Source organism: Ranitomeya imitator, chromosome 3, assembly GCF_032444005.1.
Source record: "Ranitomeya imitator isolate aRanImi1 chromosome 3, aRanImi1.pri, whole genome shotgun sequence".
NCBI lineage: Eukaryota > Metazoa > Chordata > Amphibia > Anura > Dendrobatidae > Ranitomeya > Ranitomeya imitator.
This window is the reverse complement of record NC_091284.1, coordinates 111,895,899-111,907,725: the sequence shown is the minus strand read 5'-3', so window position 1 is coordinate 111,907,725 and position 11,827 is coordinate 111,895,899.

Here is an 11,827-nt window from a genome sequence, read left to right as displayed (position 1 = left end):
AGATGATGAATTCTGTTTTGTCCATGTTAAGTTTCAGAAATCTAGCGGAGAAGAAGGATGAAATAGTGGACAGACATTGAGGGATTCTGGTTAGTAGGGAGGTGATATTTGGTCCAGAGATGTAGATCTGTGTGTCATAAGCATAGAGATGATAGTGAAAGCCATGAGATTCTATGAGCTGTCCCAGGCCAAAGGTGTAAATGGAGAAGAGCAGGGGCCCTAGGACTGAACCTTGTGGGACTCCGACAGATAGGGGGCGAGGTGAGGAGGTGGTGTGTGAGTGGGAGATGCTGAATGTCTGGTCTGTTAGGTATGATGAGATCCAGGATAGGGCCAAGTCTGTGATGCCAAGGGATGAGAGGGTCTGAAGTAATAGGGAATGGTCCACTGTGTCAAAGGCAGCCGACAGGTCCAGGAGGAGGACAGAGTAGTGTCACTTGCTCTTGGCAGTTAAGAGGTCATTGGTGGTCTTAGGGCAGTGTCAGTGGAGTGGTGTGACCGGTATATTATGTCCCTGTCCTGTAAGTCCATGACCATGTCCAGCTGGTCATAGCATGCAGTGTCAGTCAGTGGCTTCTATGATCTACAAGTACACTCAGATCCTTCTCTGCTAGTGACTCTCCTAGTTTTACTACATCCAGAATATATGATGGCCATATAGTATTAGATGCATAGCTTAACATTTCTCCACATTGAACCTCCTCTACCATATGGGTGTCCAAACTCTCAGTTTGTCTAAGACAGTCTGTAACTTATGAACATTATGTAGTGTCAAATGCAAAAATAGAAACAACACTATTAATTCCATCTTTTATACAACTAGTAAATAAGTTGATTAGCAGATCCAGCACTGACCATTGGGGTACACCACTTCTAACTGGGGACGATTCAGAGTAGCAATCATTCACCAAAACTCTCTGGGTGCCATCTAGGTTTTCGGTTTAATTTACATACAGTATATACTCGAGTATAAGCCAACCCTAGTATAAGCCGAGGCACCTAATTTTACCACACAAAAAATGGGAAAACTGTTTGACTCGAGTATAATTCGGGTATGCATTGTCCCCTCATCCCTATCCTGGTATGCATTGTCCCCTCAACCCTATCATGCTCTGCATGGCCCCCTCATACCGATCTTTGTCCACATTGCGGATTCGTGTGCTGATTTTTCCCCACTGTTTTTGAAAAATCTGCAGCTAAAATGCACTGCGTTTTACCTGCGGATTACCTGCAGATTTACAGCGGATTTCCTGCGTTTTTTTGTGTGGATTTCACCTGCGGTCTTACACCTGCAGATTCCTATTGAGGAGCAGGTGTAAAACGCTGCGGAATCCGCACAAAAGAATTGACATGCTGCGGAAAATACAACGCAGTGTGTCCGCACAGTATTTTCCGCACCAGGGGCACAGCGGATTTGGTTTTCCATAGGTTTACATGGTACTTTAAACCTGATGGAAAACTGCTGCGAATCCGCAGGTAAATCCGCAACGTGTGCACATAGCTTTACAGTGCCATCAGCTGCTTTATGCCTGTATGCAGCGCATGGCAGTGATGTCATGCTCTGCTTACAAGCAGAGCACAGCTGCCGAAATACTCACTGCTCTCCACGCTGAAACTATGCATGTGGAGGGCAGTGAGTATTCATTGCTATTTAGTAGCGTGCACAGTATCAGATGCAGATGCTGGCTTCCTACAGCGGCTGGGCGGTCACGTGTACCGCTACTTAAGAGAAATGAATATTCACTTCTCTCCACTCCCATGGAGTGAAGTACATATCTGCATAGCTCTTCAGTAGCGGTCACACGTGATCGCCCGGCCTCTGCAGGAAGCCAGCGGCTGCGGCTGACACTGTGCACACTATTAGAGAGAAATGAATATTCACTGCCAGCGCAGTGAATATTCATTTCTCTTTAAAAGAGGGTACAGGCTTTAGCCGCAGCAGCCAGGTCCTACCTCATCCGACCCGCTGCTCCGTCGCTGCCATTCCCTCTCCATCTTCTGGACCCTCACTCGAGTATAAGCCGAGAGGGGCATTTTCAGCACAAAAAATGTGCTGAAAAACTCAGCTTATGCTCGATTATATATGGTACTTTATTTTCTAAGCCTATTGACCTATCACTAAGGCCATATTCACTCGCTCATTATTTGGTCATTTTTTTACCTCAGCACTTGTCCCATTCCTGGTTTTGGCTTACAATCAGAGGAAAAGTATAATAGAAACACGTGACTATCTCTGCATTTTTTTTGTCCACTCCTGATTTTGGCTTACAAATACTAAGGTAAAAAAGTCACGAAATACACAAAGGTTGCACTTGGCCTAATATTATTTTTTTTTTTACCAAAGACTCCTGTATAAAGTCCCACAAACTATCTTTCCACAATGGATATTAAGCTTACTGGTCTATAATTACCTGAGAACGACCTTGAGCACGTTTTAAAAATGCCATCACATTAGCATTGTGCGTTTCGCTCGGCACAGCACCAGTCACTGTTGCTCCTTGTCATTTTTACTCCAGTCATGGACTGGAATTTGACTAGCAGAGATAACCCACTTTGTCGGAGTTGGGTGAAAATGGCGTAAAAAATACTCAGTCACAATTTTTTTGTGTAGCCTTCTGTTGTGCAAAAATTTTGAGACTTTTCAAAGCTACTTTTCTGGCAGAACAGCTTGGATGAATTGGGGCCTAAGAACTCTTGTACGCAGCACGCAAGCCATCTTGGCCTGGGGCCTTTTCCACATTGATGTTATTTAACTTTGCTTGGACCGTACCTGAAATTATCCAACTGAATATATTGGATGTCATATTACGAGCACGGGGATCGACTGCATCCGCAGCTCTCTCTTCTTTGGTAAAATCATAGCTAAAGAGCCCATTTACTAATTCTCAAATGTTATAGTTTGCTTGTAGTGACAATAGCTGTGATCTGTAATAAAGCAAGTTATAGCTCTTTTTGGGACTTGTAAAAGATACAAAAACCTACAAGAACCAAAATGAGCAAAAACCCTGCCGAAACTAAATAAGTAAAAAGCAAAAGTGCATTTAAATAACTCAGGGTTATTAGTAATACTGTTTTTGATCAAAAATGGCATAAAAGCCATCCCTCCGTCGACAAGGTGACCTGATCTGGATGGTCCTACGCTGTCTAATATTAAAAACCTTACCATGTGTCAGAGTTGACCTCAGTGTGTGAATAAATGCAGAGAAAAGGTGCAGAAAATGTACCGTAAATGCCCTGCATCTGGCGATTTTAATTCTTGTATCACTTTTGCTCACAAATTGGCTAATTGAGGGCATATAATGGAATTAGATATGATATAACCATGTTCCCACACATAAGTGCTTTGTCATTTTCCGCTGTGTTGTTGTGCAGAAAATCTGCTAGAATTAACAATTGAAGCAAAATGGTTGTGATTTCAAGAAAACTCATGCAAATTGTGCTTTCAATGGCATGGTTTTAAAAAATTGCATTTTTTTTTACAATAAGCTCCTATGAGGAACCTGAAAAAGGCATGTAAAAAATGCCATTGCATTCATTTCTTGATTAAGAAACATATTAAAAAAAAGCATGAAAAAGGGGAATTCGCAAACTCGGCAAAACTACAATAATAAGCCAGCAGAATGCTATTGCATATTTGGGTGCAGATACATGCAGAACAAGATGCAGGATTCTGCATGTTTGAACTTGGCCTAAAGCTTGGTTGATGCTAGAGTCATGGCTATCAGAGACAATATTTTCATAATGAATTCATTGGCTTGTGATGGGTTTCCATAGTACAAGACGCTATCTAATCATCTAGCAATGGATCTTGGTAAAATGTTTTTAATTGTAGTGTGAAGAGACACACATGAAATGTGGGAAGAAAATTGGGATAAGAAAAATGTTGACGGCTGCTCTGGTTCCAGGTTTGTAAATTTTAGCACTTTGGCCTTCTAAAGGTTTGGTTTAATTTCAGTGTTTTGGCCTCTATGGTTTATAGGACGTGTAGCGGTGCCTGACAATCATAAAATTCCCTTCTAGTCTCTGATCACCTTGATCAAATCATGTCATGCTGTTTTCACATCTGACCACTGCAACCAATCATTGTCGATACATCATCACTAAAGTTAGTGATGGGCTGCAGTGGTCACTTGTTTACTTACCATGTCACTTCTTTATCTGGATAAATAGGGACTGGCAGAGCACCAGGGAAGCTTATGGATGGAGCTGACAGTGATTTGGTAAGATGAGTCTTGATCCTTTTGTTATTTTATACCACATCCAAATAATTGTAAAATATCCTATGTAGCTGAAAACTCCTTTAACTTTCTGTCATGCCACCGCCGGCCGGAGCTGAAGCTTACACCACCAAGGCCCCAATGCAAATGTTGTACCTGATGAACCCACCATGACTACATTTTTCATAGATCACCTGTATAAAAGGTTGTGGCTCGTTGTGAGAATTACCAATAATTTTTGTAATGTTGGCGAGCAGAAAAAGATAACAGATAAAGCTAATATTACAAAGGTACAAATTTAGGGAATTGTGTCGGAGATCAGATGGAAGTTTCAGGCTGAGTATCTATGACGCATCCAGCAAAGTACCAAAGCTGGGTGACTCACACCTCACTAAAATGAATGCAGAGGAGATAAAACTAGGTCACCGCAAAGAGAGCGCAGCAGCCGAGGCAGCACTCCCTACTCAGAAATCAGCAGGCCATGTGAATACAGATACAACCCATGAACTAGCGATATACAGTGTGTATACACGTCACTGCGGCCACTCGCGGTTCAAGTAAAAATTAGTTTTTAATGATATATATTGAAAAAGTTATTTATCTGAATGTACATTGTTAGATCAATTATATGGGATCTGCACTGATCTGGGGTACTTCGTAATAGTGTGTCGCCAGTGATAGCGGCTACGCAGAAGGGTGTATGAGAAGGAGGGGACGGGCATAGATCCGCTGCTGGTTGCTGTACTGACAGCCCTGCTTATAATCTGCTCCTGATCGAAATGCCAAATCTATACATGGGGCTCTAGGTGCCCAAAGAACCGGACCTTTGGCATACACAAGGCTGTTTTTTTTTGCATACCTGTAAAAGAATGGATTCTTTTCTATACAGAAAAATACAAAAACATTTTTTACCACTTAGCAGTAGTTTTTTACTTTTTTTTTTCTTGTTTTTGTTTACAATGGGTGACATAAGACACCATATGCCCATCCAGGGGTTTATGTTGCAGATATATGGTAGAACTAAATGTCAACTAATACTTTCATATTATATACAGTGAAAGTTTTAAGGAGGTGTGGAAAATTGCTGCAAAGTAAGAATGCTTTCAAATATAGATGTTAGGCCTCACTCAGACATTAGGTTTTTTAACGTACTTGTATTATTGATTTTCATTAGCTTTTTTCACTGATGAAATAAAGTTTCTATACCTTCTATCTATCAGTCAGTGAAAAACAGACAGCCCACGAATGGCAGCTGAAGAAAAAAAAAAGGTGTGAATGGGTCCTTAAAGGCAATCTGTCATGCGGGGGCGTAAATAGAAGTCATGGAGCCTCATAGTAGAATTTCTAATTGCCCCTCCTCACCTCTCAAAAAACAAACAAGAAACAAAAAAACCCTTAACATTTGGCAGTGTCACAAAATAGCATATCTCACAGCTTTGCAGCCCTTACAAAGTAATTTCTCCTTATTAAAGCTCCTAGATTGCTCTTTCATTGCCCTCATCAAGTGTGATGCATATTATAGTGTCCCCCCAAAAAACAGTATGATACCCCCACAATGAATGCTTCCACAGTACCCTCCACTTAACTGTATGATGACCCTCCCCTGGCAAACTATGGTGACTCAGACACAGTATAATGCCCCAACTGTGATCACCACACAGCCCTCCATACAGTAGAATTGGCCTCCATACAGCTTAATGATTCTCACACCCCTCCACTCAGTATGATGTACTCTTAGGACCAATGGCCCCCACCGAGCCCTCCAAAGAGCATACCGTTCCCTACAAAGGCCTCTCCACAGTATGATGAGCCCCACAAAAACCTTCAAACTGTATGACTGCTTGCATACAGTATAATGACCTCCAAATTGCCCTCCAAACAGTATAATGGACCATGCATAGCCCTCCAACCTGTATAATGCCCCCCGACATAGTCCTGCAAACAGTACAATGCCCCCCACATTATAATGGCACCCGCACGTAGTCCTGCAAACAGTATATTGGCCCCCACACACCAGCAAACAGTATAATGCCCTCCATACATAGACCTGCAAACAGTATAATGGATCCCATATACAGTGGGGCAAAAAAGTATTTAGTCAGTCAGCAATAGTGCAAGTTCCACCACTTAAAAAGATGAGAGGCGTCTGTAATTTACATCATAGGTAGACCTCAACTATGGGAGACAAACTGAGAAAAAAAAATCCAGAAAATCACATTGTCTGTTTTTTTAACATTTTCTTTGCATATTATGGTGGAAAATAAGTATTTGGTCAGAAACAAAATTTCATCTCAATACTTTGTAATATATCCTTTGTTGGCAATGACATAGGTCAAACATTTTCTGTAAGTCTTCACAAGGTTGCCACACACTGTTGTTGGTATGTTGGCCCATTCCTCCATGCAGATCTCCTCTAGAGCAGTGATGTTTTTGGCTTTTCGCTTGGCAACACGGACTTTCAACTCCCTCCAAAGGTTTTCTATAGGGTTGAGATCTGGAGACTGGCTAGGCCACTCCAGGACCTTGAAATGCTTCTTACGAAGCCACTCATTCGTTGCCCTGGCGGTGTGCTTTGGATCATTGTCATGTTGAAAGACCCAGCCACGTTTCATCTTCAATGCCCTTGGTGATGGAAGGAGGTTTGCACTCAAAATCTCACGATACATGGCCCCATTCATTCTTTCATGTACCCGGATCAGTCATCCTGGCCCCTTTGCAGAGAAACAGCCCCAAAGCATGATGTTTCCACCACCATGCTTTACAGTAGGTACGGTGTTTGATGGATGCAACTCAGTATTCTTTTTCCTCCAAACACGACAAGTTGTGTTTCTACCAAACAGTTCCAGTTTGGTTTCATCAGACCATAGGACATTCTCCCAAAACTCCTCTGGATCATCCAAATGCTCTCTAGCAAACTTCAGACGGGCCCGGACATGTACTGGCTTAAGCAGTGGGACACGTCTGGCACTGCAGGATCTGAGTCCATGGTGGCGTAGTGTGTTACTTATGGTAGGCCTTGTTACATTGGTCCCAGCTCTCTGCAGTTCATTCACTAGGTCCCCCCGCGTGGTTCTGGGATTTTTGCTCACCGTTCTTGTGATCATTCTGACCCCACTGGGTGGGATTTTGCGTGGAGCCCCAGATCGAGGGAGATTATCAGTGGTCTTGTATGTCTTCCATTTTCTAATTATTGCTCCCACTGTTGATTTCTTCTCTCCAAGCTGGTTGGCTATTGCAGATTCAGTCTTCCCAGCCTGGTGCAGGGCTACAATTTTGTTTCTGGTGTCCTTTGACAGCTCTTTGGTCTTCACCATAGTGGAATTTGGAGTCAGACTGTTTGAGGGTGTGCACAGGTGTCTTTTTATACTGATAACAAGTTTAAACAGGTGCCATTACTACAGGTAATGAGTGGAGGAAAGAGGAGACTCTTAAAGAAGAAGTTTCAGGTCTGTGAGAGGCAGAAATCTTGATTGTTTGTTTCTGACCAAATACTTATTTTCCACCATAATATGCAAAAAAAAATGATAAAAAAACAGACAATGTGATTTTCTGGATTTTTTTTTCTCAGTTTGTCTCCCATAGTTGAGGTCTACCTATGATGTAAATTACAGACGCCTCTCATCTTTTTAAGTGGTGGAACTTGCACTATTGCTGACTGACTAAATACTTTTTTGCCCCACTGTAGTTCTCCAAATAGTATAATGGTCCCCACACAATCCTCCATACAGTATAATGGGCACGGATAGTCCTCAATACAGTATTATAGGCCCCCCATAGTCCTCCATACTGTGTTATGGGCCCCATATAGTCTTCCACACTGTATTATGGGCCCCACATAGTCCTCCATACTGTGTTATGGGCCAAACATAGTCCTCCATACTGTGTCATGGGCTCCACATAGTCCTCCACACTGTATTATTATGGGCCCTATATAGTCCTCCATACACTATTATGGGTTCAATACAATCCTTCATACAGTATTATGGGCCTCACATTAAAAAATACACGCTTATCCCTGTTCCCCCACAGCTCTTGTCACTGCAGCGCACCTTCTGACCATCTGCACTGCTCAGCAAAGAGGACGTGCTATAGTGACATCATTGTGCCCTCTGTACTGAGACATCGTAGAGCTCAGATGCAGAGGGGAAATAATGGGAGAGAGCGTGTCAGCTGACGGCTCCCTCTCACATCATGGTTTTCAACTGTATTGTCATTTAGGATGCCGATACAGTTGAAAGTAAGATGCCGAGCGAAGGTGGTGCCGACACTAGCACTACCCCCTCGACTCATGGTCCCCATAACAACCACGTGGCCTGCCCTCATTGGCGGTACGCCACTGCTATCACGTGAAAAATGCTATTAACCTGCAGATATGGGCTTAATCTGCAGGTTAATAGTGCTCTGAACCTGGCCAGTGCTTAGGCCAGGAAATAAACTTTAATGCTTCTGGCATGCCCGCTCTTTCGGTCATGGGGGTGTAACCAGTGTGGGATCAGTCTCCATTCTGTGTATAGAGAGCGGCGGCTGTATGCCCCCGGTACGAACTGACAGCAGCTCTGCATTACGGCAAGCTTTCAGTCAGGGCCGGGGCTGTGGTTACAGCCGCCCTCTCTATACACAGGGCGGTGACTAAATCCATGCTGGCGCATCCCCTATGACGGGACGCTCTCCGGAGGAATGCAGTTAATTTCCTCCCAGCAACGGGGGTCTAAGTGCAGGCACCAGGCATTTTCAGAACAAGATTAGGCTGCAGATTAACCCCATATTTGCAGGATAATTGCATTTTTTCAGGTGACAGGGTTCCTTTAATATTTTAAATAATTAACAAAATGCTTATGCTTATTTTGGGCTCCTTCACACTTCAGTTTTTCATGTACGAGTGCTATCCGTTTTTGTCACGGATATCAATCGTACCTATGACAGTCTATGGGGCTATTCACATGTCCGATTCTCTACCCAGACAAAGTGGTCCATGAAAAATTGCAGAAACATGTCAAATATTAATGAATATCATCAATGTAAGTCTATGGGTCAATGAAAGAATCTGACGGCATTCGGATGCCATCCGTGTACGCTCCGTTCTTCACCGATTGATCAGAGAAGCTGAAGAAAGTTTTCTTCTCATAAGTGAAAAAAAAAACCTGATGAAACTCTAATGACACTCTGATGAAAACGTTTTTCTCGTGCGTTAAAAAACCTGACTTGTGAATGAGGCATTTCTCTCATTAGCTTATGCATTGGAGGCAGGTAACTCAGGTCACAGGACTGAAAGATCAAGCAGGATATTCCGACATGAGCACGGTCCGTTACTCCGGCCTGAAGTACATCGCTCGTTGGCATATCAAGATCTTTCTTCGAAATTCAAAGATAAAGCCATAACAATAGGATACTTGCCTACTTTGTGGAAAATTAATTTTATTTATTGAAAAAAATCTCTTTAAAAAATTATATTGAGTGCAAGAGACTCTCAGAAATGGAGAAAATAGTGTCCAATGAGACAGAGAGGACGTATTAACAGGAAGATGGAAAACATGACTTGGCTGAAATAATTTCCGGACAGTCAGTGTCAGCTACGCTGTAAAGGAATATGATGTGTATTCGAAAATAACATGATACGCAACTTTGCAACATGGCGCTCCATGTGAGCAGATCCTTCCAACTCCCTCTGTGGCCTAAGATTGCAGTATTCTGAGCTGTACACTGAGACGGTCAATAGGAAACACCTGCACACTCCGCAATGGAGCCACTCAACATGGGCTGCCTTTTAGAGTTACTTTGAGGTAGCAGTTAAAGGGGTATTCTCAAATTTGCAAGTTATCCTCTATTTATCAAATAGGGAATAACTTGACAATCACTGAGGGTATAACCACTGTGGCCCTCACCGATCATCCATCATGTGCACTGCCTCTTCAGTCACTCTTATAGGGAGTGCCGGAGACACCTTAGTGCAGCCGAGCACTCCCATAAGAATGAGTGGTGCGATAATGCTCATTTTTTACTTCGGCTTAATTCACACGGTTCTCATAATTGCTGGGGGGAAGGTGGTGTCCAGTGGTTGGACCCCCAGGGTTCGTCAAATTATTCCCTGTTCAATGGATAGAGGATAACTTTCAAGCTTGAGAATATCCCTTAAAGCGGCTCATACGTCTTGCTCCATCTGCAGGCTGCATGTCTGACACTGGCTGTATGATCTCAGTCATGTACAGTCATGGCCAAAAGTGTTGGCACCCTTGAAGTTGTTCCTGAAAATGAAGTATTTCTCTCAGAAAATTATTGCAATTTCACATTTTGCTATACACGTTTATTGGTAACTTGGACATAGTTTCACACACAACCCAAAAAATGGTTTGGACAAAATTGTTGACACCATCAACTTAATATTTGGTTGCCCACCCTTTGGAATAAATAACTGCAATCAGTCGCTTCATATAACATTCAACAAGCTTCTTACACCTCTCAACTGGATCACTCTACTTTAGCAAACTGCTCCAGGTCTCTCATATTTGAAGGGGGTCTTCTCCCAACAGCAATTTTAAGATCTCTCTAAAGCAGGTGTTCAATAGGAACTCTCCAGCACTTTGTTTCTATCCATTTCTGGGTGCTTCTTGAAGTATGTTTGGGGTCATTGTCCATCTGGAAGACCCATGACCTAGGACACGAACCCATTTTGTTGACACTGGTCACTACATTGCGACCCAAAATCTTTTGGGAATCTTCAGATTTCATTATGCTTTGCACAAAGTCAAGGCACCCAGTGTCAGAGGCAGCAAAACAACCCCAAAACATCTTAGTACCTACAGTCAAATATGGTGGAGGTTCATTGTGTTCTTTTCTTTGTAGACAGTATTCAGTAGAATGATGTGCTTTACAAAAAAAGCTCTATCTTGGTCTCCTCTGTCCACAAGACACTTCCCAAGAAGGATTTAGGCTTATTCGCGTGCATTTTGCAGTCTAGCTTTTTTATGTCTCTGTGCCAGCAGTGGGGTCCTCCTGTGTCTCCTGCCATAGCATTTCATTCAAATGTTGATGGGTAGTTCACACTGACATTGATACACCCTGAGCCTGTAGGACAGCTTGAATTTCTTTGGAACTTGATTGAGGCTGCTTATTCACTATCCGGACTATCCTGCATTGCAACCTTTCACCAATTTTTTTTCTCTGCTGACCATGTCCAGGAAGATTATCTACAGTACCATGGGTTGTAAACTTCTTCTTTATTATGTTGCACACTGTGGACAAAGGAACATCAGGATCTCTGGAGATGGACTTGTAACCTTGAGATTGTTGATATTTTTCAACAATTTTGGTTCTTAAGTCCTCAGACAATTCTCTTCTCTTTCTGTTCTCCATGCTAAGTGTGGCACACACAGACACACTATGCAAAGATTGAGTCAACGTCTCCCCTTTTTATTTAGTTTCAGGTGTGATTTTCCTATTGCCCACACCTGTTACTTGCCACAAGTGAGGTTAAACAAGCATCACATGCTTGATTCAAAGTTGTTTACTGACAATTTTGGGAAGGTGGCAACAATTTTGTTGGGCCCATTTTGGGTTTAGGGGTTTTGTGTGAAATTATGTCCAATTTGCCATCCGCCCTTTTTTGTGTTTTG